This window comes from Oxyura jamaicensis, chromosome 5 (assembly GCF_011077185.1).
Source record: "Oxyura jamaicensis isolate SHBP4307 breed ruddy duck chromosome 5, BPBGC_Ojam_1.0, whole genome shotgun sequence".
In the NCBI taxonomy this organism is placed as follows: domain Eukaryota; kingdom Metazoa; phylum Chordata; class Aves; order Anseriformes; family Anatidae; genus Oxyura; species Oxyura jamaicensis.
In genome coordinates, this window is record NC_048897.1 from 46,768,934 (window position 1) to 46,790,798 (window position 21,865).

Consider the following 21,865-nt stretch of genomic DNA (forward strand, 5'->3'; position numbering starts at 1 on the left):
ACAGGAGGTTTCAAGTCAATTGCCAGGTCCACCAAGCAGCAACACCTTCTGCTCCACGTGGCAGAGCCTCGGTTACATTGGCAGGCACAGAGCAGTTCTGGGCATGGTGCTAAGGTCACAATGCTGCTTTTATCAAGGTCATCCTGAGCACAATATGCTCCAGAGACTGGTTATCACAACTGGAGATGTAGGGGGGTAGAAGGACAGGCTGGTGACATGCTTCAGATAAGCAGATCCCCGTGTTTTACGTTTGTCACTAAAGCAAGATTGTCCATAAAGGAAATTCCCAGCTGCAGTCTCAGACCCAGGAGCTGTCCCTTGCTTACAAGGTGGTTGGCTTGAACAGTTTCCCAGCCATGACATTTTCTTGCTCGGCGTGTTGGTGCCAAGCAAGAACTTGGTCAAAACTGCCTGGTTTGAGCTGGGAAGTTTGGTTATTACATTGCTCCCTCCTTTGCTGAAGGCAGCCTACTGCAGGGAGGGGGATGGATGCACCTGCTTGTTTTTATCCTGAACAGGGGATTGATCAAAGAATAGAAAAATAGTGCCACCTGTTTTACCCATGCACTGGGTAAATGACAGTCCACACACCAAAGGACACCTCAGACATCCACCCTAGGGGTCCAAGAGCACCACTCAGGATCTGCCAGGCACTGTGCAATTGTGCATGGTCATAACATGCATAAAGCCAGCCCCTGACCCAAGCAACCTGCAGAGATTTTAAAATGCTATAATTAAGTGAATGAAGAGGGGAAAAGGGGGGGAGGCAAAGATAGGTACCATCATGTCTCCTGCACTGAAGAGACTACCCTATCCAGTCACCCCCATACCAAAACCTTATCTCCTGCCTCTCTCCTTTCTTAAGCCCTGCACTGGCTGAAACCAGGCAGCTGATCTGGGTCTGATACAGCCGCTCTGACCAACACATCACATCACTAAAGGTGCTTGGGAGAGAGAGAAAACATGCTCAGAGCCCCAGGTCTTATTCTAATTCAATCATTCTAATCCAAACTCCTTTGGAAAATGCTAAGACTTAACATAATTTTGTGTGTGTTTTTTTTTTTTTTGGGGGGGGGAGGGGTCAGCAGACATGGCATGGACCACATCAGGATGTGGCCCAGGGATGACAGAAACCTCTGGCATTGGCAAGTGGTCAGATCCAGTGCTCTGCTTTAGCTCCTATCTGCAGATGTGCCGCTTTAACAGGATTGTTCACAGCTTCTTCTCAAGGCATTGACAGATGCCAAGCTGAGCTCACCCCTTGTTAATTACATCCTTCATTGGAACACTGGGACAACATTTCAGACATCTCTCCAAAAAAAACTGAGGAAAACAGAGCCTTGCTCTCCTCACCTTCTTGTTAATTCCAGTCAGCCTCATGCCTTTCTGATGTTGCCCAGCTCTGCTGTCTGGGTAAGAGAGGCTCTTGTAATGAGACAAAAAGACACTTGACACATCCTGAGAACTGCAGGCAGCTTCCGCATTGCCAAGCACAGCTGAAAACCTTGGGGGCAGCAATTCAGAGGGCTGCAGGTTTGTGCCTGGGGCAAGCTGTGATGCCAAGGCACAGATAACACAAAACCTGCCCCAGAGAAGCATATCTTGGAGCAGCAGCTCCAGTGCCATCAGCTCCATGAGGGCAAATAGGGCAGGGCTGGTGTCCAGAATTCCTTGCAGGGCCCCTCCAAATGCTCTGCTGGGGCTGCCAGGACTTGCCACAGCCAGCCCCTGGGAACAAGGTCTCCCTGGTGAGCTGCTGAGCAACTCTAGCTTGTATGGCTCCTTGTGAGACCTCACAGCAGTTAGCTCTGCCCAGGAGGTGAAAAAACACAGGTAAGGCCAAGACTTAGGTTAACAGGAGCAGAACATACAGTACCTTGCAAAATTATGAGTCTGCAACAGAGCAAAGCAAGTGCGATAGACACTGTACCTATACATACTTAGCACAGAACTCTCACTATATGAAATGTAACATTTTATGTAGGAAATTAAATATATGATATCAAATTCTGGCCTGCAGTGCCCCTTGGATTGCTGAGCAGTGGCAGCTTTGCCAGGGTTGGGATGTACTGCGGTGCCAGCTCCAGCAAGGATGTGTCCCTCTGTACTGGGTCTGGCTGGGATGTTAACTTTCCCTGCAGCAGCCCATGCAGTGCTGCGCTCTGCACTTGTAGCTAGAACAGCAGTGGTATCACACCAGTGTTGTGTCTGCTGCTGAGAAGTGCTGGCACAGCATCAGGACTCTCTCTGACCCTCCTAGGGGGTGGGCAAAAAGTGAGAGAGAAACATCACCAGGGCAGCTGACCTAAACCAACCAAAGGGATATTCCATACCATATGATGTCACACTCAGCAATAAAAGGTGGAAAAAGGAAGAAGAGGGGAGGGGTGGGCTCTCGTTGCAAAAACGTCTGTCCTCCTCCCGAACACCGGCTGTGTGCGTTGAGGCCCTGCTTCAAGGACGTGGTCAAGCATCGCTCATTTGTGGGAAGTAGAGAGTAATTTATTTCCTCTGCACTTCCACATGGCCTTTACTTGTTTTATTTTGTTATTCCCTTTCCCCCCTCCCTCTTTCTCTTTCCCTTTTTTCCCTTTAGTTGAATTGTTTAATTAATAATAATTCCTTAATTTTTTTTTTTTCTCCTTAAATCATCCTTATCTCAACCCATGAGTTGTTCTTTCCTTTCCTTCTTCCCCTCCTCATCTGAGGAGGGGGAGTGAGAGAGCAGTTGTGGTGTTTAGCTGCCTAGCACGGTAAAACCACCACACCTTCCTACTCAGTAGCTGAGCATATCCTCTGGGAAGAGGCATCCCTCAGCACAGGGAAAAAATTTTAAAGCTACCTCTAAATAACCCTGACAATCTTTCCAAAAAAAAAGTTCTGTTTCCTTTGGCAGCAACTTCTGCTGCATACCTAGCTACTCCCTGTGCCCAGCCCAGCACCTCAGTCCATTCCCAGATCTGTCAGGATCTCTGGCAGAAGCAAGCCCTGAAGAACAACCCTCCACTACTCCAGATGCGCTAAAAAATCTCTTCCTCCTTTTGATGCAAATTCCAGCGTTCTTCACACCTTTCCCACGCCCATCTCTCTGCTACCACCCCGAGCTTAGCTGCCACCAAATTCGACTGATGAAAGGTGACAGCTCTATCACATTAATTCTCTCTAGAAAATGGAAAAAAAGTCTTGCATGCTTTTTATATCAACACATTTCAGAGTTTCTCTGCATGTGCTGTGGCTTGTCTAGTTCCTCTTCTGCATGAAACATGGCCACTGAGCATAGCATTCCCCCAGACTAGAGGATGCTCTCAAGCAAATGGCAGGTTTTCACTTATTTCCATATTATGCACACATATAAGATCAAGTATGCTTGTCCTATGTCAGGCTGATCCAGTACAATTGCTGCCTGCAATTTCTGTTCTAATGGACCCGAGCCATGTCTGCACTGCCAGAAAGGTGTGTTTGTAAACTATAGCCTGAGGGCTGTCTTCTTCAACACAGATTTGCACCATCAGAAAAACAAAAACAAAAGCCCCAAACTTTCCTAAAGTAGGAAACTTTTTTCTCTTTGAACTGTCACACTGGATAAACTTGAATTAAAGCACATCCTGTAATTTCATCTTCATTTTAACGACAGCCTGCTTCCATCCTCACAATCCTCTGCCCATTGCACTATCATGGATGCTTTTTACAGCTTAAACACTATCTTGGTATCAGCTAATTGCACCAGTCAGTGTGAAGTTTCTCCACATGACAGTAATTCCCCACAAACACTGCCATTAGATCTCATGTGTCTCAAGATTTTTCTGTAGCTCCCTTTTACAAAGCCCGTGCTATGGTTTGTCCCAATACTGCACCCTGCACATGGGTAAAACTGCTTTTTCACCACAAAAAAAGGATCTGGACCAAGGAATTCCTCTCACCTAATCAAAAGGTTATTTGTAGACCACCTTCGCAAGTCTTTCAAGCCAAAGTGCAACATAGAAGTTTGCCTTTTGTGTCTTCAGCAACATCAGCCCTTGGTGGTTTCTCCACACTACATTTGTTTCCCAAGCAAGGAACACAGCCCCAGCAGCAAGGCATTTCCTGGAGGACACTCTCACACCCATAGCACCCAGTTTCCAGAGCTAGCTCAGCCCCAGCAGAAGCAAAGCAAATGCCCAGAACACCCATATTAAGACACTGGCCCCTGCAGCCAGCTTTATAGTAAGCATGAATCAGCCAGAGAAGCTGAAAACACTTGACTGTTGCCTTCTCCATCTGGGTACAAAGGAAGGAGCAAACCTCCCAGCCTGCAGCCAGAGGAGTTGCAAATACTAGCTAAGCCCCAGCTAACCCAGGCAGCAGGATATGGAAACTTCCCTTGGCAGCCAGACATTCCTTGGACAAAAGCAGGGGAACTAACTGCATTTTGCCACTCCTTGGTTTTGTGCCAGCTCCTCAACGCTGAAGCCTCTTTGTGCCGACCACCCAGAGGAACAAAGGACTCAGGGACAGCCCCGGCTTCGGGCTACTGCTGCTCTCCTTGGCAGGAGGCTCTTCCTCCAAAGCCCTCCCAAGCCTTTTCCCTTAAGACTTGGTCCAAAATCCTCCTGTTTGTGGACTGCACACCATTCAATGGCCTCTGAGCCAGACCTTTCCAATCCATTACCCGATGGACCACAGCTCCTGGGAAACAGAGGAAAAGCAACAGGCAGTGGGACACGCATTGCTTCCTTAGCACAGCTCACTGGTACAGAGACCAGCCAGTGCTGCATGCAGGAGGCTGACTCTGACAGTAGAGGGTTATTTTAAAACCCAACAATGAGGAACTGTTCCTATTGCAAAAGGAAAATATATGTAGAGAGAGAAGGAAAGTGTCCTCTGCAGCAAATTCTCAGGAAGAAGAGAGGATATGAGCAGATTTTGGAGACTGTAGGGAAGGGGAATTGTGAGCTCCCCTTTACTGCTTTAAAGTATTGTGCTGAGAAGAGGGGAGGGATGTTCTGAAGCTGGGAAACAACACATGTAAAAAGACTAAAGTGGATGCACATGCAGACATGCACATTCATTCAGTTCTGCTTCTGGGGGCTCTGCAGCCAGAAATCCCAACAACTGGGTTGTCTCCACACCACAGCACAGCCCCACACCCCAGAGGGCTGTTCTGAGGAGCTCCACAGGCCTCTGAGCTTGTGGGGGACTGGGGGTCCCCAAATCTAGCAGTCTCTCTTCCTCTGACCTTATCATACCACATCTCCTTCCCTGCCTGAAGTTTTCCTTGGAGTGTGTCAATCAGATCAGAAGCCTTGCAGAGGACAAGGAGAGGTTGTGAGGTTGCTTTCACAGGAAGGAATGACATTCCCCAAATAACTTCATGTGGCCCAAATGGCCAAAGGATCACCTTCAACTGCTGTCAGTATCTGCTGACCTCAAAGGCATAAAATCTTGACGGTTTGGGTGACAAACTGGAACATAACTGGAACATAACTGGAACATCTGCATCTGTCAGAGTTGGGCAAAAGAGGCAGTGTGGATGAGCAGAGGACATGGAGGCATCTGGGGATAACTGCATTCTGTCTTTCATGGCCCCAGCACTGATGTACTGAACAACTTGTGATAACTCCCCCTTCTGAAGCTCCAGCCTGCTATAGCAGGGCTGTGTGCGTTCAGCACCTTGCTGGAAACAGGGCCTGACCTCAGCTGGGCCTTCAGGCCTCACTGGAACCAGATGTGTTTGTAGCACCTGTAAGGACAGGGATTCATTAATTTACTGGTTCAGGAAACTCATCTGCTGGTAGCTTTAGTGAGAAGGTGTCACACAGTCATACCATCCAAATCCAGCACGCAGCATCCACAGTAGCAGCATCTGTCCTCCCAAAGCTAAATCTGAGAGCTATGAAAACAAGTTTCCTGACCACCAGAAAAGTAGTAGGCCTATAAATTCACCCACCATGACCTGTGCACCTTTCCATGCTTATAGGAGGTTATTCCCCGACCACCAAAGAGATGCAGCTCTGCTGGGAATGTGGATTTTGCACTTGTTTGCTCTCCTGTCCCATGCCACTCTCCCAAGAGAGACTTTGCAGCCCTCGGCTCTTAACCTCCCTGACAGACCTGCCACTGATGTATTTAATGTTGAGTTTTCCATTTTTTATGTTAGCTTCACGACCTTATTTTATATAATAAACAGGACTTCACCTGCTGACTTTGACAAAGCAGCAGGAAGGACCAGGACTGCTGTTTCTTCCACAGCTCAGAGATCCCACAAGCCCAAAGAATTTCCCTCCCTTCCTTCATCACTAGCACTGGAAGTGAGTGTGGGGGCAAATCCATTATCCCATTAAACTCTGAAGCATCTGTGCTCGCCTTCCCTGGTGCTCCCCATTGGATGCGAAGTGTGAACACTTCTCCCTCACACCCAGCACGTAGAGGGACCTGCAGCTCTGCTGTGGGGGCAGCGCAGCATAGTTTGGGTTTCTTGCCAAGGGAGCAGAGAGGCAATCCAATGTAGTGAAAAATCACCACAAGTGCTGCACTTTGAACTCCTCCAGCTGTCTCCATCAAATCATCTCTCATCCAGCTGTGAAAAAACTCCAGAGGTTATGTACTATGCTGTGGCTTTTTGCCAGTTCAGTGAGGATTAAAAAAAAAAGATTAAGGCTTTAAAATTCCTATTAGAACCAAGTCCTGCAACACAAACTTCCATTTCAATATCTCAGATGCCAAAACATTGCATCAGCCACCACAATATCCTGGCACCAACTGAAGAAATACTGCATCTTCTCCTTGCACTCAGCTCAGATGGCAGATACCAAAGCCATCAGTGGCTTGAACTGCTTGGAGATTTAGGGATGAGACCAGAGTTTTGTCAAAACATCCAAGTTCACTGGAATTAGAACTATTTTATTCAAAGCCTCCAGGATGATAAACATTAGCTTGGCATAAGGCAGAGGCTTCCAGTAGGTCAGAAATGAGAGCTGGGACCAGTTCTAAGGCAGGTGATGGATGCAGTCAAGACTGCAGGGCCCCAAACAGCTGTATAATGTCACTGCAGTGTTGGCCACCGTCCTGATAACAAAGCTGCCTTCACTGAGCAGCTGCATGGTCTGGGGACATCCACTTTGCCAGAAAACTAGAAATATTGTAGTTACATTCATAGTGAGATCAAAAGCAGACATACAGAAACCAAAACTTCTGGCCAAACAGACTGCCTGGCTTCCAGATAACTGTCTTCACAATCCCAGATCCACTTTGCCACCTCCATTTTCCTTACACTCCCCCATCCTCATTCAATCGTTTTGCCTTCCTGAGGATTTATTTTCTTTCAGCTTCCATGATACTTTTCTGTCCTATTTCTACTCTTGCTGTCCTCAACTTCTCTGAAGGCTCTCTTTACCTCTCATCACCCGCCAAGAAGGCCCCACTGGGTTCTGCCCTTAATGCCAAGTTGTCCTACTGCAATTTTCCTCTGAGGCCACCTCCACCCTGGACATGAATTCAGCCATCATCTGTGCAAGTGAATCTTGGCTCAATCCTGACTCCAGACCTGCTCAAACAAAACCTTGCACTGTCCCTCCAGAGTGAACCTAGATCAATGCCCTCAGACAGACTCCAGTCTCACTCTTCTTCCCACACCAAAGCTCACTTATGCTCACCTTTCCAGGAGCCATTTCCATCTATAACCTTTCCCAAGGTCAGCACCACCAAGCCAAACCTTCCAGGTTAAGTCCATGCGATTCCACTCAAATATGGCCTTTTCCATCATTCTGTACAGCCAAAAGCATGGCCAAATTCTTTGCATCTCAGTTGCTACAACATCTCTTCTGCTACTCATCAATCCAACCCTCACCCTTTTCAGAACCACTCTGGATGTTACTGCAGAGAACCAATACTCACACTTTGCACCTATATATCCTGTCATGTGTCGTCCCCCCCCCCCCCCCCCCCCCATCAACAATACACAGGCCACGTCTTTTCTTTCCCATCTTCTTTCCCCACAACTTATCCCTAGGCCAAGAGACAACCTCTAAGGGCTCAGCCTGCCATACAGTTTTTCACAGCCACTTTCAGTCACACTGCTTCCACATCTTGCTCTCAGCAGATGCCTCATTTCTTCTTGCTTCAACACCTCCAAAAACCTATATCCTTCCTAAGCTGCTGCTAAGGTTCCACCACAGCCTACTCTGCTGGCTGTCACCACAGTACTGCCTCCTTGTGAGGCCCTATCTGTCCAGTACCTGCCTGTTGCTTCTAACCATATGTACAGGATGCAGACTATGAGGCAGAGCCTGGGTTTTACTCTTTGTTAGTACAGCACCTGGCACCACCAAGTCCTGGCAGTATTCAGATAAAAACATTACGATTATTACCATTATCAGTATTTTAGGGACTAGTGTGCTTAAATCCATTTTTGAAAGAGATTTAAGGCAGCTCTTATTTTATCAGCTCCATTCACTCCCTAAGTACTTCAGCCTGAACACACCACTGCTCCCCAGTCTTCTCCCAGTGCACCTTCCCCAAGTCCATCAGCATCAGGCTAGTACCACCAGCCAACCCCAGCAGCACCATGCTCAAAGCGCTGACAGGCAAGTATCCAAGTCACTTCCTGGATGGGAATCCAGTCAGCAGCATTGTCCTGCTTGAAGATGATGATATTGTCCTTCAGTGTTTGTATGAGCTTTGATGGACTGTGCCACATGTGGATTTTTATGAACCACCTCACCATACCTGCAGCATCATCATTCCTGTGCAGAAAGTCACCCAGCAGTTTCTTTAGGCTGTGCACTAGAAAAAAATGCCACTAATATTTATGAGGCACAGTATGTTACAACCTTAGAGTCAGGCATGTTTAAATGTTCTGAGAAGAGAAGAAATCTCTTCTCACTGAGAAGAGACCTAAAGAAGCACTAAACTGACCTTGTTTAGTGGCTGCAATGGGTCTGATTTTAATTTCAGCAAACTGACGATTTCAGTTAACAAGTCCCATGTTAGCCAGGGGCTCTCTCTCATTTTAGACCTAGGAAATTCAGAGGTGGCTGCTCATTCCATTTGGTATGGTCGGCCTAACTTATTGCCAGTCTCTATAGGACTGATAGTTGTAGGAGATGATCTGGGGATCGGCAAGAGGGGTGTTAAGGCTATGCTGAGTGATGGGACAAACAGACACAAAGCAGAGAAGACAGCCACATTTGAGCAGAAAGGGAATGCTGAAGCTGCCAGCTGGGTACATACCCTGGTCACATCCTAACTTTGTGTTGGAATGAAATCCATACACCCACCTTCCTATAGCACCCATGTTTCACTGGGAAAAGTCAATTTTCCAAGCCTGGATTTTAAGTCTGAAAACCAAGTTTGTGTTTCCCATGCAAGGTAATTTGCCTTAGCCCAACAGAGGATCAAAGAAACAGAATTAAAGTGCCAAGCCAAGCAGCCAGCTACAATGAATGCCACAGGCTAGAGACTGCTGTACTTAGATGGGCAAGTCTGCATCTGGTCATAAAATGCCATATATTAAAAAAAAAAAAAAAAAAAAAAAAAAAACAGTAAGAAGCAGAAATCCAAGTTGTGGTGGGAAGCACACAAAATACAAAATTAGGTACAATTCAGGACATAAGGGAAATAGTTTCTGATAGCTGCAAGCAAAGCTCACAAGGATGGCTGCAGGAGCAGGGTTTAGATCAAGGAAACCCCCCAGCTACAGCTAAGATGTCAAAAAGTCAGAGGAAGCAGAGGAAGACCATCCAGAGACAACCTCACCCAGTGGAGAGGGTCAGACACCAGGAACAGATCCCCTGCAAATAATTATACCAAGAGGATACGGCCCTAGTTCAAAGCCCAGCATGCCCATAGGATGCGGGCGCCTGCTAGACCACAACAGGATGACAGTAAAAGCTATGTCCTTACGGTAGCCTACATACTGGCAACCACCAGCTCCAGGAAGTCAACAAAATGTCATAGCCAAAGTAATGAAGATTGCCAAAAGATGCCGTAACTTGCCTGTAACAAGGAGAGAGGTATCCAAGCTGCAGAAGGGAAAAACTTACGAGAAGCATCAGAAGTAAGCCAGGATGCTATGAATGCCATCTCCAGACACATTTTGGAAATAATTCTGCTAATAAGGAACCCATGTCATTGCACAAGAAGCAAGTGTCTCATATTCCCCGGCACCTGATGCACAGAACAAAGGGTCTCCTATATAAACACCAAATCTACCCAGATCATTTTTAGCTCATGAATCTGCTGGTGCTTCCAAGCCTGTACTTCAAAGCAGCCAGGCCAAACAAACTTCACTCAGATGTATGTAAAGAAAAGGTAAAGTGTCTAGCAAGCCAAAAAAACAGTCTAGAAGAAGGAAAAATTATAAGTTTTCTTGTAAAAAAAAACTTGCACGGATGGAGGAAATGATCTGGTAACAAGCTGAAGGGCAGCACCAGATAAATTAAAGATTCCCATGGCATCATCACCCAAAGAGAAACTGGACTGCAGAAAGCATATAAGTCATTTCAGAGAAAAGAGCTGAGAAGGAAGCAAACAGATGGTGTCACTGAGAGGAGATCAGCATTTGAGTGCAAATGAAAGAGGCCATGTGCTCCCTGGATTTCCAGCCAACGGGAGCACAAATCCAGCTCATAGGCCAAGGAGGCGATCATGGCCAAACTCTGCGCCACTAACACCAGAACCTGCACATTTACCTCCCTACCTGAGGAAAACACTATTTATTTGATGGAGACCCAGTTCCAACAATGACAACTTGCCAGGTGCACAGAGGGCCTGAAACCTCACTTGGGCTCCACAGTAAACAGGAAACACACATGAAACATTGCACAAAGGCCTCCAGAGCCGCCAGCTACTGGTCAGAAACTATCCAGTACTAACTGGCAACATCTTTTCTGCCAGGAACCCCCCCCCCCCTTTTTTTTTTTTAAGAGATACTGACATACATCAGTTTTTCAGCCACCCCAAGGCCTTCTGCAAGCACTTATTGGCTGGACAATACATGCAAGGTAGACTTCTAATATCCCAAGCTGCACATCAAGCCTTCACCCATACATCTGTGTTTCTATTCAGATAACATCTCCCCTTTGTTATGATTGCCTCCATTTCTCCTTTTTGCAGGAAGGGGGAGGAAACCCAGCTCATCTCCACCGCTTTGAAGTTGGCTTCCAGCAACATAATAGCTCCATCTTGAATCTCCCTCCCCAGGGTGTTATGCCAATTCATCTCCACTGCCATAAACCATGTGAATAGAGCTAGGTGTGCAGGGAGACGGGCCAACACAGAAGGAACGATTCACAGGCTATGAAAGGAAAAAGGGTTGGAAAGCTCCCAAAAAAGGTCTCACACAGGTCAATGAAGGAGGCTCAGCTCCGTAGCAGTGTGGGAGGAAGCGGCTTCATGTTACCAGTAGGTGAGGTGCCTGAAAGTACAATAAACACCTCGGCTGGGGGAGGCATTAGGTTACGCTCGGATGTTTCACCTCACACCTGAATTAGCACAAGGAAGCAACATTCACAATGGCAGCAATGCCGCTGAGAGGCTGCAGCAGAAGCATAGGGTTTCATTGCGTTAGTCCTCCCTGGAAGTCACAGCCTCGCATCCACAGAAAGGCCCCTTTGCATCTGCCTGGGGAGGCAGAACGGTCTCACAGCGGGCAGAAACATCACGTTCATCGTAGCGCCCTTCGGCTGGCAGGGGGCTGAAAAAGGGGCCCTGTAGCACAAACAAGAGCCCTGTCCAACCTATTCTCTTAAGGGACCACACAGCCCACATTAGCACAGTCAACTTTTTCTTCCACAAGAAACTAGGTTCAGAGGACAAAAAACATAACTTAAAAGTGTATAAGCTATAGGATCACATGGCGGTTTTCTTACAGGGTCATCACAACTATTTCCCTCCTGTTACGCTGTTTGCTCTGTTAGAATTTTCTCAACATAGATGTTGAGTCCATATAGCACCTTTCAGAAGCACAGCTGGATTTTCAGCTAAGATGCATTGATATAGCTGGTCTCTTCTATTCAAGCTGAATTTATTTTTCTCCAAAGTCAGGAGGAAAAAAAAACAAACAGGTCTTCCCTGAGCCTGGGGCATCTCAGATCTAGGTTACTGCCGAAAAATTAGTCATTCATCCACAGCCAAGTTCTGCTTTCCCAGAAACTTCAGCAGGGGCCCGATCTTCCACCACCAAGCCCCAAATGCCCTTCCTTCCAGGCAGCATGATCTGTTTATGGGTTACAAACATCGCTGCAGGCAGAGAAAACGTTTTTAAGGGAAGCCACACCTCACTCCTGCACCCCCGGCAATGCCACGGCCGGATTCTGCCAGCAGATCCGTGAGGAGACCAGGACATGGTGCTGAGTGCCTGGCTTACAGGCAGTGCCTGAAAGGCTGCAGGTTCGCACAAACGCCTGACAGTGTGTGGTCGGGAATTAGGTTAGCATTGATTGGGGTGAGCTGGCGGGAGCATCCTTCGCTTTGCCCGTAGACAGGCAGTCACATGAGGAACAGCTGGAGTGCACACAGAGCCTTCTTTAATTAAAGTGCGACTCGCCATTTCTCTGGCAGGCCGCCCAGAAAAGCAATAAAATGGCAGCAGAGAAAACAAATGCTACATAACACGCTTCCCCACTCCTTTATGTTCCCAACTACCCCCTCTCCCTGAAATGTAATCATCTTACTTTTTTATATATATTTTTTTAATAATCATTCTTTATTTGTGACAGGCTAGGAAAGGAAAAGGTCAAGAGTGAAGAAAAAAGGGTCAGAAGAATTGAAACAAGCATTCATTGCCATTCATGATTAAACATGTGGAACAATGTACCTGCTTATTAGGACATCTCCTGCTCTGAGAAAACATCTGCAAAGTATACACACCTTTTTTAGGAGACGCATGTGTCATGAACACATGCCTGCACCTTGTGGGGATGCTAACAGCATTCACATCTCAGTTGTTATGGTAACATTTTTATTTCCCCCACCCCTTCTCCCTCAGATCTAATGCTTAAACAAGCTCAGGATTGTCAACGCACCAATTGCTGCTGTCATCTTCCAAATCAGCCAAAGTTTGTTTGGTTTGGGTTTGCATTTCTCCAACCTCCATCTCCTATCACAAGCTCACAGATGCAGGAGGACTGCCCTCTGCTATGGCATACAGCCCATTTCACAGACCGATCTGTTCCCAGCACAAAACCTGCCTGGTGCTAATAATAACCATTATACTATTTTTGTTGTTCCTGTTGTATTATTAGGCACTTTTCTGTACAGGGCACAGAAGGAAAGACACAGGGACAGGCAGAACAGAAGTGTGAAACCAAAGGCAGGTACACGCTGCTCCCATTATAAAGGAAATGCGTAATCATACTCTGAACAGGAGAAAGGTTGTAAGGGACGTATGTTCTGAAAAAGGGTATTTCACGCTGGGAAAGCACCTTGGAGCTGCGAAATCAGGCACTTATCCAGTACAGGCAGTGTAACTGGGGCTCAGTGGGACAGGGCCTGTGCAAGTGTCCCCAGCGCAAGGAAGGAAGCTGGACCTAAATTAGAAACTAGCAGCAGATCCTCAAACCCAAAGCCCACGAAGGAGCTAATCTGAAAGAGAAAACATCAGAAATCTGGGTCTTAATTTTTCAGCTTTAGCCAATCTCTGCATCAGACTTCCAGTTTGACATGTTTATATTGAAACAAGATGGCTATAAATACAGTATATTTCTCTCCCAGTAGAGTCTGAGGAGAAGAATGTTTAAAAGCACTCAGCAGGGGACTAGCACAGCTCCCAGTGAATTTAATTATAAACTCTCCCTGCTTTTACTTCAAGTAGTTTAGGCTGGGAGCAGTTAGACTGCTTTTGAAAATCCCGCTTTACTTGTGTAGAGCTACAAATCATCTATATTTATATAGCTGGGCATGCATCATAGGAACATACACAAGAACATTTTTATTAGCACAGATCAGGAATTTTCCATGCAGGATTTTTTTTTCTTTTAATTTAAGAACTGAGGGAGAGAATACAGAACAAATTCCATCCATAGGCAAAAAAAAAAAAAAAAAAAAAAGATTTTGACAGAAAATTGTCAAATTTAATTTTAGCTCAGTTGGGGCCGAACCATCACCTCTGTGCACTGCCAGCATACCCACAGGTACTGAGGATTGAGGGAAGGACTCATCTCCCTGGGCTGGGCTCTCTCTGGCCAGACAGCGTGCCCCATCTTGCATCGGTCTCATCGCTGCTCTAAAAGCAGCCTGGTCTCATTCTGAATAAAACCAACACTGCTGTAAGTAGGCCAGCATTGCACAAGAAGTTGTGAGTTTTATCAGATCTGACTGATGATCCACAGCAGGGACAAGAACCTGTTGCAAAATGTTATCTGTGGCTGTGTAATCTTACGTGATTACTTTGCTCATTGTCTGAGCAGAAGTAGCTTGTATCATAAGCATTTCTGGCCTTTTGGTCTGCGCAGAATGAACCAATTTTAAAAATGAAAAAAGGTCGAAGGCACAAAAGCTATTGTGACTATACAGAGCCCTTAATTATAACACTTTACCTTTGGTGAAAACTATTTTTCATTAACTGAACGGGTAATAGGATATGATGGTGATTAAGTTTAATGGAGCAGAGTCCAAGGTGGAGAAGATAAAGTTACAACTGAGAATCCACTTTAAGTGCAAAACCAGCTTCTGTTTGGAAAGGTGTTTGATGGAAAACTGCACTGCTTCTAACTAAATGAGGTTTAAATAGGTGTAATTTTGTATGTATTAAAATTAAGATTCCTTTAGGTATAAACCATGCAAGATTCCATGCAATTACCACTCTTGAGAAGCAGAAGAGAGCACACACCATAAAGAAAATGGCACTTTCTAATTTTATAAATGAGACTAAACACATGCTTTTCCGATGGGAGAAGGAAACAGATCCATCAATGAGCTAGGTTTAGCCAAAATAACTGAACAAGCTTCAAAACCATTCACTCCAGTGAGTTTTGCCTCTTCCAGCCTAAAGGAAATATTTTCCTTCCTTATCCTGGCTCTGCTGACTTAGTCCATATCACTTCTCCTCCTTGGGTCTGTCTCTCCCCCTGCCTCCTGTGCACCTTCCAGACCCTCAATCCCAGCTGTAGCCACAATACTAGGTACTTGCACAGCCTTTTTGGCATCTTTTACCTGCCTCTGCACCCTGCATTTAACCCAGGGGTTTCCCCACAGGGAGGAAGGGGCAGATGCTGCAAGAGGGAATTTCTCCACCTGGGACTAATTTTTAGCCAGCCCCCACAGGCTATTGCAGTGACCTGCTCCCCATCTCTCAAGCACTGAAAAACACAAAACACTAACTTCATCAACCATTGTCCCCAGACAGAGCAGAATAATAGAACAAGGGGGGGGGGGAGGGGGAGGGGGGCGGGGGGGAAGATAATAAACAGACACCATCTCACAAGGATGTCTTGATGAGACAAATATCAGACACTGAACAAAATGCATCCCCTCTTAAGTGGCATTTCTATATTTAACACCAGCTAAAATGTAATAATTTACGCTGTCACAACATGTCTCTTAGAAACAGTCCCATTTTATTTGCAGTCAGCTGAAGTCTGGAACTCGAATTCTGACCTCCTTTCTAGGAGGGGGGGGGAAAAAAGGACAGCTAACATCTGGCAGAGCTGGGTATTTATTAGACTTTATAAAACTCCACGCTTCTGTTATACATAAGACAGGCACAAAAGGGGCCCCCAAAGTGTTATTTCCTCACTAGTGTGAAACAAGTGGCTTATTCAGTAAGTTTTCAAAGAACAGAGGCAAATGGATTATCTCAAGGAGAAGTCAAACACAGAGAAATGCACTGTAGCTCACTGTTGGGTTTAGCTGCCTGGTGCTTGTGGAGGGAACAGGGGGAAATCTATAAAATCCATCATCGCGGTGTCCAGCTGAGACTTTACACTTCTCAGGGAAATCTGAGCTGTGAACCACCAACAGCTGCTTTTCTCCCAACCTGTGAAATCACCCATGGAAGGAAAATGTTTTCTTAAAAAATTCTCAAAACACAACAAGGAAGAGCCTGCTAAATCCTCCAACTCCTTGTGCTGGGTCAAGACAACAAGCTTTTTCCAGCCTAACTGTGACCATCAGGTGTGATGAGGTGTGATTTGCAACTAATGTAGCTGTGCTGGTAAAAGCCCCAGTCTGGTGAGAATTACATGGGCTTTTGCTTGTTTTCCTTCTTCATCACCAAAGCACAGGTTACCCACTCACAGCCAGGCCCTCCCCAGGGTGCTAAGCTGGTTTCCCACTCCCAGATCTGAGTACAGACATGGGCTTAGCCACGTCCTTTGGCTTTTAAGTCATTGTCATTGCACTTGCTGCCATCAGCAAGGCCCCTCGTGGAGATGGAGAACAGTAGGTTTGCACTTCGACACATGGATGCAAGCCCTCTCCTCCAACTCATACACTGCTGTTGATGCAATGGGGCACAAGCAGCAAAGACTTGTGCATAGAAGTAAATTGCAGTGTTCAAACATTCTTTGGAAAGCAGCAGGTACTTTTAAAGTACTCATTTTGGGGGAGTGAAGTTTTCCCAGTCTTTTTGGGCTGGAGGGCACCCTACTGGGATGAACAACATGGTACTTGGTCCTACGGCTGCTGCTTGAGAGGCAGAGCTGCCAGGCAGTGGGGGAACAAAAACGTACTAGCTCCAACCTTGGTACAAACTCCCCATACCCTCAGGACACACCAGGGGGCTGAAGCTGAGCCCTTCCCAGGTGGGTCCCAGCATCCCTCTGCACCAGCTGAGCTAGTTAATCTTCATTTAATCTTCCTTCTCCACACCAAAGAAATTACAGTTTGCTACAGGTTCTTAACACCAAGATATCATCAACCAGTAACACCAGTTTGCTGGTGGGCTGTGTTTCTGCTTAGTGCAGCAGTACAACGTGCTGGAGGAGGCTGAGCTGATAAAGGGGAAGAGCAATTATATAAAAAACAAAAACAATTCATACAGTGAAGCTGTTAAAAGATCCTCTTTCAACCAACCTAGAACAATTTGGGTTGCACTCAACAAATACTCTTAAGTGTATAAACAGTTTCAGGGCATTTGGCATCTTTCACAGACTGAGACAGATAATGCCTCTTATTGCAGTATTTCATGCGTTAATCTCAGTTCAAATCCCCTCCCTGTTGAATGCAAGGTCTTCCTCCTCCAAAAATAGCCTGACCATCCAACTATAGGGCACATCCAGAGGCAGGCACAACATGGTCTCTCCAGACACCAAGATCTGCGCTCTTCTCCAGGACTCAGCAGCAGACCAAGGGCAGAGCCAGTTTCTCTTTTCCTCATCTCCTCACATTTCATACAGGCAGCAGCAGACAGAAAGCAACCCATAGCCAAGGCACCCTGCTTGAGGATCCACCTCCTCACCCCAGGTTATTGTCTCATAAACAGGGAGCCATGTAGTGAAAGGAAAGAGGAGAGTCAGGCCAGGTATCTGTTCCTACTCTGTGAGTCCAGCCCTTCAGTCTTATTTATAGGACACATGCATTATGCATTTTTGGTCACATAAAGCACTCATTTAACCCTGAAACATTTTTTCTTTTTACTTTGCAAATTCAAAAAACAGTCAATTGGAGGCCAACCTAAGTAATTGCAATAATTACTTTAAGGTTGAGCTATTGACTCAGCCTAAATCAATTTATTCATTCAGCCTGTGCCCTTTGCCCCACCAGCCAGGTTTTATACCACCTAGCCCAGGGTGGCAGATCCACCCAAAGAGACCAAAACAGCCGCCTCGGTTCCTGCCTCCCTCTGTCTGCAGCAGAGATGTTCTGGTTACCTAATGGCATCAAATTAACAAATGAACAGGTCTGGTAGACCAATTAGCAGAGAGTGCAAGCAATTTTCAAACAGGCTGCAATTGTCAGCTAATGACCTTGGGAGACGCTTTTTTTTTTTGCCTCTCTCAGAAAAGTCCACATTAAAACCGAGTTGATAGCAGCTGAGTGTCACTTACTGGGCTTTCATCTCATGGAAATGCACTGGGTGAAAAAGAGAAAAGAGGGCAAAACCAGGAGGCTGTGTCAGTGTAATTCAAGCTTTACCAGTCAGTTAAAGGGGCTGCAACTTTGCTCAGCAGATGGATCAGTTTCTCTCCGGGAGCATGAGCTTCTCCACACTGTGTAGTGCACTGGACATGAGCTGTGGGGACCATGGGATGAGCTGGGAAACAGCAAGATCCCCCCATTTCCTTATTAGCCCAGGTTTTCATTAGGGCTTTCATTGGTAAAAGACAGCCACCTTCTCACACTACTCAAGGAACAGCCCAGGCCAGTCTGGCTGAGAGATTTCCCTATTACTCCTCCTATTTTAAAAACCAAACCAAGAACCCCGTGTGAACCACAAGCAATTGTATGCCTCTATCCATGCATGTATCAAGGGTTAACTACACTTCAGGCTCTCCTGCATGGAGAGCACAGTGATGAACATAAGGTGGGACAAGCAGTGTATCTCATCTGTGACCATGGCTCCATGTAGTTGTTTCATGGATCCTGTTGTCTCCTTTCTCCAGCCAGCCCCTTTGCAGGAGCTGCAATCAGTCCTGGACCAGTGAGAGAGTTGACAGCCACCATCACATGAGATCTCTAGGCTAAAGGTGAAAGGCCAGATCCTCACCTGGAGGACTTTAGCAGGGCATTGTTGAAGGCAGCAAAGTCCCAGTGATGTGCATCATGGAAGATGCATCACATTTCTGGGAAGGAAAATCCCAAATTCCCTGAGCATGGAGGTTGTGTTCCACATCTCTCCACTGTAGCACTGCAAAATCTTAATACAGTTTAGAGGAATTTAGAGGGGATTTCTGGTTTGCTTGTCACTCCCCCCCCCCCCCCCCTTGGATTTCATGATTCCCAGAGGGGTATCACAGGAGATTTGACAGAGGGAACACAGTAGTCCACAAGAGCAAAACTACTGCTGTGTGGTTTTCTTGAAAGGCTTTCAGTATACCCCCTTGTAAGGCTCCATGTTTTCTCCCATGCTCACAATGCTTCAGGTCCTCCCCTTTCTACCACCCCCACCCTGCCTGCAATTGGGAAGGTCATGCTGGAGTCTCTGGTGGTGGTCCCCATAGGGCTTCCTTCTGCTGCCACTTCCACAAAAATCCCAAGACAAGAGTACCTTTGAGATCTCTCCCTCTCTGTCAGCTACAGTTGGCATCAGAGGAGCTCCTCCTTATTAAAGGTCAAGAGAAAGATGAGAGGCTGCAGGTGTATGGCTCCTGCAATTGCATCTGTCTTGTTCCTCTAGGAAATCAAGTTAAAGATGGGACTGAAGGGATTAAATTCTCTTAAAATGCTTTGGGACAGCTTAGCTGGGAAAAATATTGCATACCTAGAACTCCTTGCAGGAAAGAGCAAGATGTAAAGATTTTAATGGTAATTTGCCTAGGAGGAACAAATCACAAATTACTTTTTGTCTTGGACTAAGGGATCAGGCCAAAATGAGCCTGACAAAGCCTCTATAATGTCTCCTTACCATGAGGTAGTAATAGCATCATCTGTCCTACAGCGTCAGGGTCACAGATGATTGTGTAAATCAATGAACTAGACAAGCAACTTTCACTTGAAACAGCTATTCTGTAAGCTGTGTATTTGGTAGTGCAGCGACTCTGAAGTCTTAATTCTAGTTCTGTTATCAGGCCTGGTCTGAGACCTTCATAGACTCCTGTGCCTCAGGTTTTCCACGACACAATGGGAATATTAGCAACAAACCAGCTTCAGAAAGGGCTTAGAAACAGAGACCAATATTAAAAGGTTACTCTGAACTACATAAAACCTCCTGCTGTCACACAGCCTTCAACGTTAACACCTTCTTGACTTGTTACAGCAATAAAAAAAATAATAACACTTATACAGGTGTAGACAAGCTGTCCTTAAGGCACCACCAGAAGTCAGGAGAGAATAAAATAAAGTGCAAAAGTGGACTGTCATCCACCTTTTAACAACCATTGTATTGAGGCTACAGGCATAGATCTCTGCATCCAGGGGCTTGCATCACCCTCAGGCTGCCCTGGTCTCTCCCTGGGGGGCTGGGACAGGTCTGGGCTGGCAGGTCCCTGCAGTGCTTTGATCCCCTTCTCTCACTGGGCAGACATCAGATTAGTCACAAAATTTCCACAAGTGTAACATAAGCGTTGCCACTCCTTGCTGATAGCCAGGGAATCAACAATATAACTCCACAAAAACCCTACCAGCTTTGTTTCCCATGGTCTGTTGTACGCTGAATGACTTAATACAAGCTCTACCCCCGCCTTACATCTGGGAAACCAAAGGACAGAAACATTCATCTAAGTAAGAGCAAGCCAGGAGGATTCAGTAAGAAACGAGACATTTTCTGCTGAGATGGGAAGCGAACTGATGAGCTGATAAGTAGGAGAGATTTTATGCGGCTATGAATACGTAGTGTTTATACGACCTTATACCATAAGTATGAGTTAATAAACAAGATCTACTTATATGGCTATCTATCACATCCAGCTGGTGATAAGTTCATCGTAATGACATAACCGTACATCCCATATATCCAGATATGCCTTGCTTCTTTTAGCAATTTCTTATAGTGTTTGGGAACATAAATGTATCTATTTGGTATTTATGTGGTGCACACTGTGTGACTGGGATTACATTTTACACACTTAAGCTTGTGTGTATGTATGCATGTACTTGCAACCCTGTTACAGACACCTTGAAATCTCTTAGGATTCAAGCACACTCATCTCCTGCTGCTCAGGAGCTCACCTGCACGTTTCTGCAGGGAGCAAAATGTTGGGTTCAGAGTGCTGCAAGACTGCAAGGGTGCCCAGCCTGAAGAACCCTCTGTCCATAGAAATGAGTACCCTGGTTTTTACCCCATCACTTTGAAGTCACACTTACACAAGCCAGGTTAAGCCAAAACCTAGCAAAATAAAATCTAAAGTGGACCATGACGTTTCAAAGGTTCGTAAAGACGTCCATTAGACAAAAGAAATAAAAGGACATCATTGCTTTAAGCTCAAAACCAACAGGAAAACCAACTCTACCGCGGTTAGTTAATAGGCTGGAGACTCTTACTTCACCAGGCTTGGTCACAAGCCCTTCTGCATTCTCAGTTCGCATTCGCGGAAAAAAAAGTCGTGGATGAACACAGCGTACTGCCTCACCTTCTCAAATTCAAACTCCCTTTAGTCATTGCATCGAGAATGCGTTGATTCCCCTCCAACTAGAGCTAATTTCACCAATCTTCCCTCCGAGCTAGAAAGAGCTCTTTTCTCTTTGGAGATGCAAATATGCAGTTGGGTGGCCAGGTGCAGCCATCTCCTGTGCTTGAAACCCATTAGCAAATCATTCACCTCCTAAAGAACAATCTGATCTTTCCTACCTGGGCAGGTGCTCGGCAGCCCTCAGCGTGAAGTCTTTCTCCATCCTTTGTCGCATGAACGTGCAAATTGGCAGCTCAAACCTGACTGAACACGCATATATGTTAATGCAGGGTGCTCTCAAACGCCTCTTGGCTGAGACCAGACCCAAGTGGAATCAGTCACTTCAGGATGCAAATGCCCTCGGGGGAGACTGACCCCCCAACTCCTCTCTGAGAGAAATACCGTGACATCCCCCTGCTCTACAGGAAATGAGTCGTTTTAATACCTCCTAGAAACTTGCTGCAGGTGTGAGCACCAGCGGGAGAGTGCCCCCATATATTTCCAGTTGATATTTATGACCAACAGCAGTAGTAGTTAATTTACGTTAAAAAAAAAAAAAAAAAAAAAAAAAAAAAAAAAGTTTAAACTTTTAAGAAGTTAAAGTCCATTTGGAGCACTCTGAAATAGTCAAAGTATTTTTCCTGTCCCTAGTTAAAGGGGTCAATCTACAAAAATATGTTAAT

The 21,865-nt window shown here is 46.0% G+C and overlaps 1 long non-coding RNA gene across 1 annotated transcript in view; it reads right to left on the reverse strand.

Annotated features, from left to right (window-relative positions):
• Window positions 1–21,585, reverse strand: part of LOC118168620 — a 122,104-nt gene extending 100,519 nt beyond the window's left edge. The window contains exon 1 of the long non-coding RNA XR_004751689.1: window positions 21,362–21,585. This is a non-coding gene — a long non-coding RNA (uncharacterized LOC118168620). The remainder of the gene's footprint in view (window positions 1–21,361) is intronic.
• Between the last annotated feature and the right edge of the window lie 280 nt (window positions 21,586–21,865).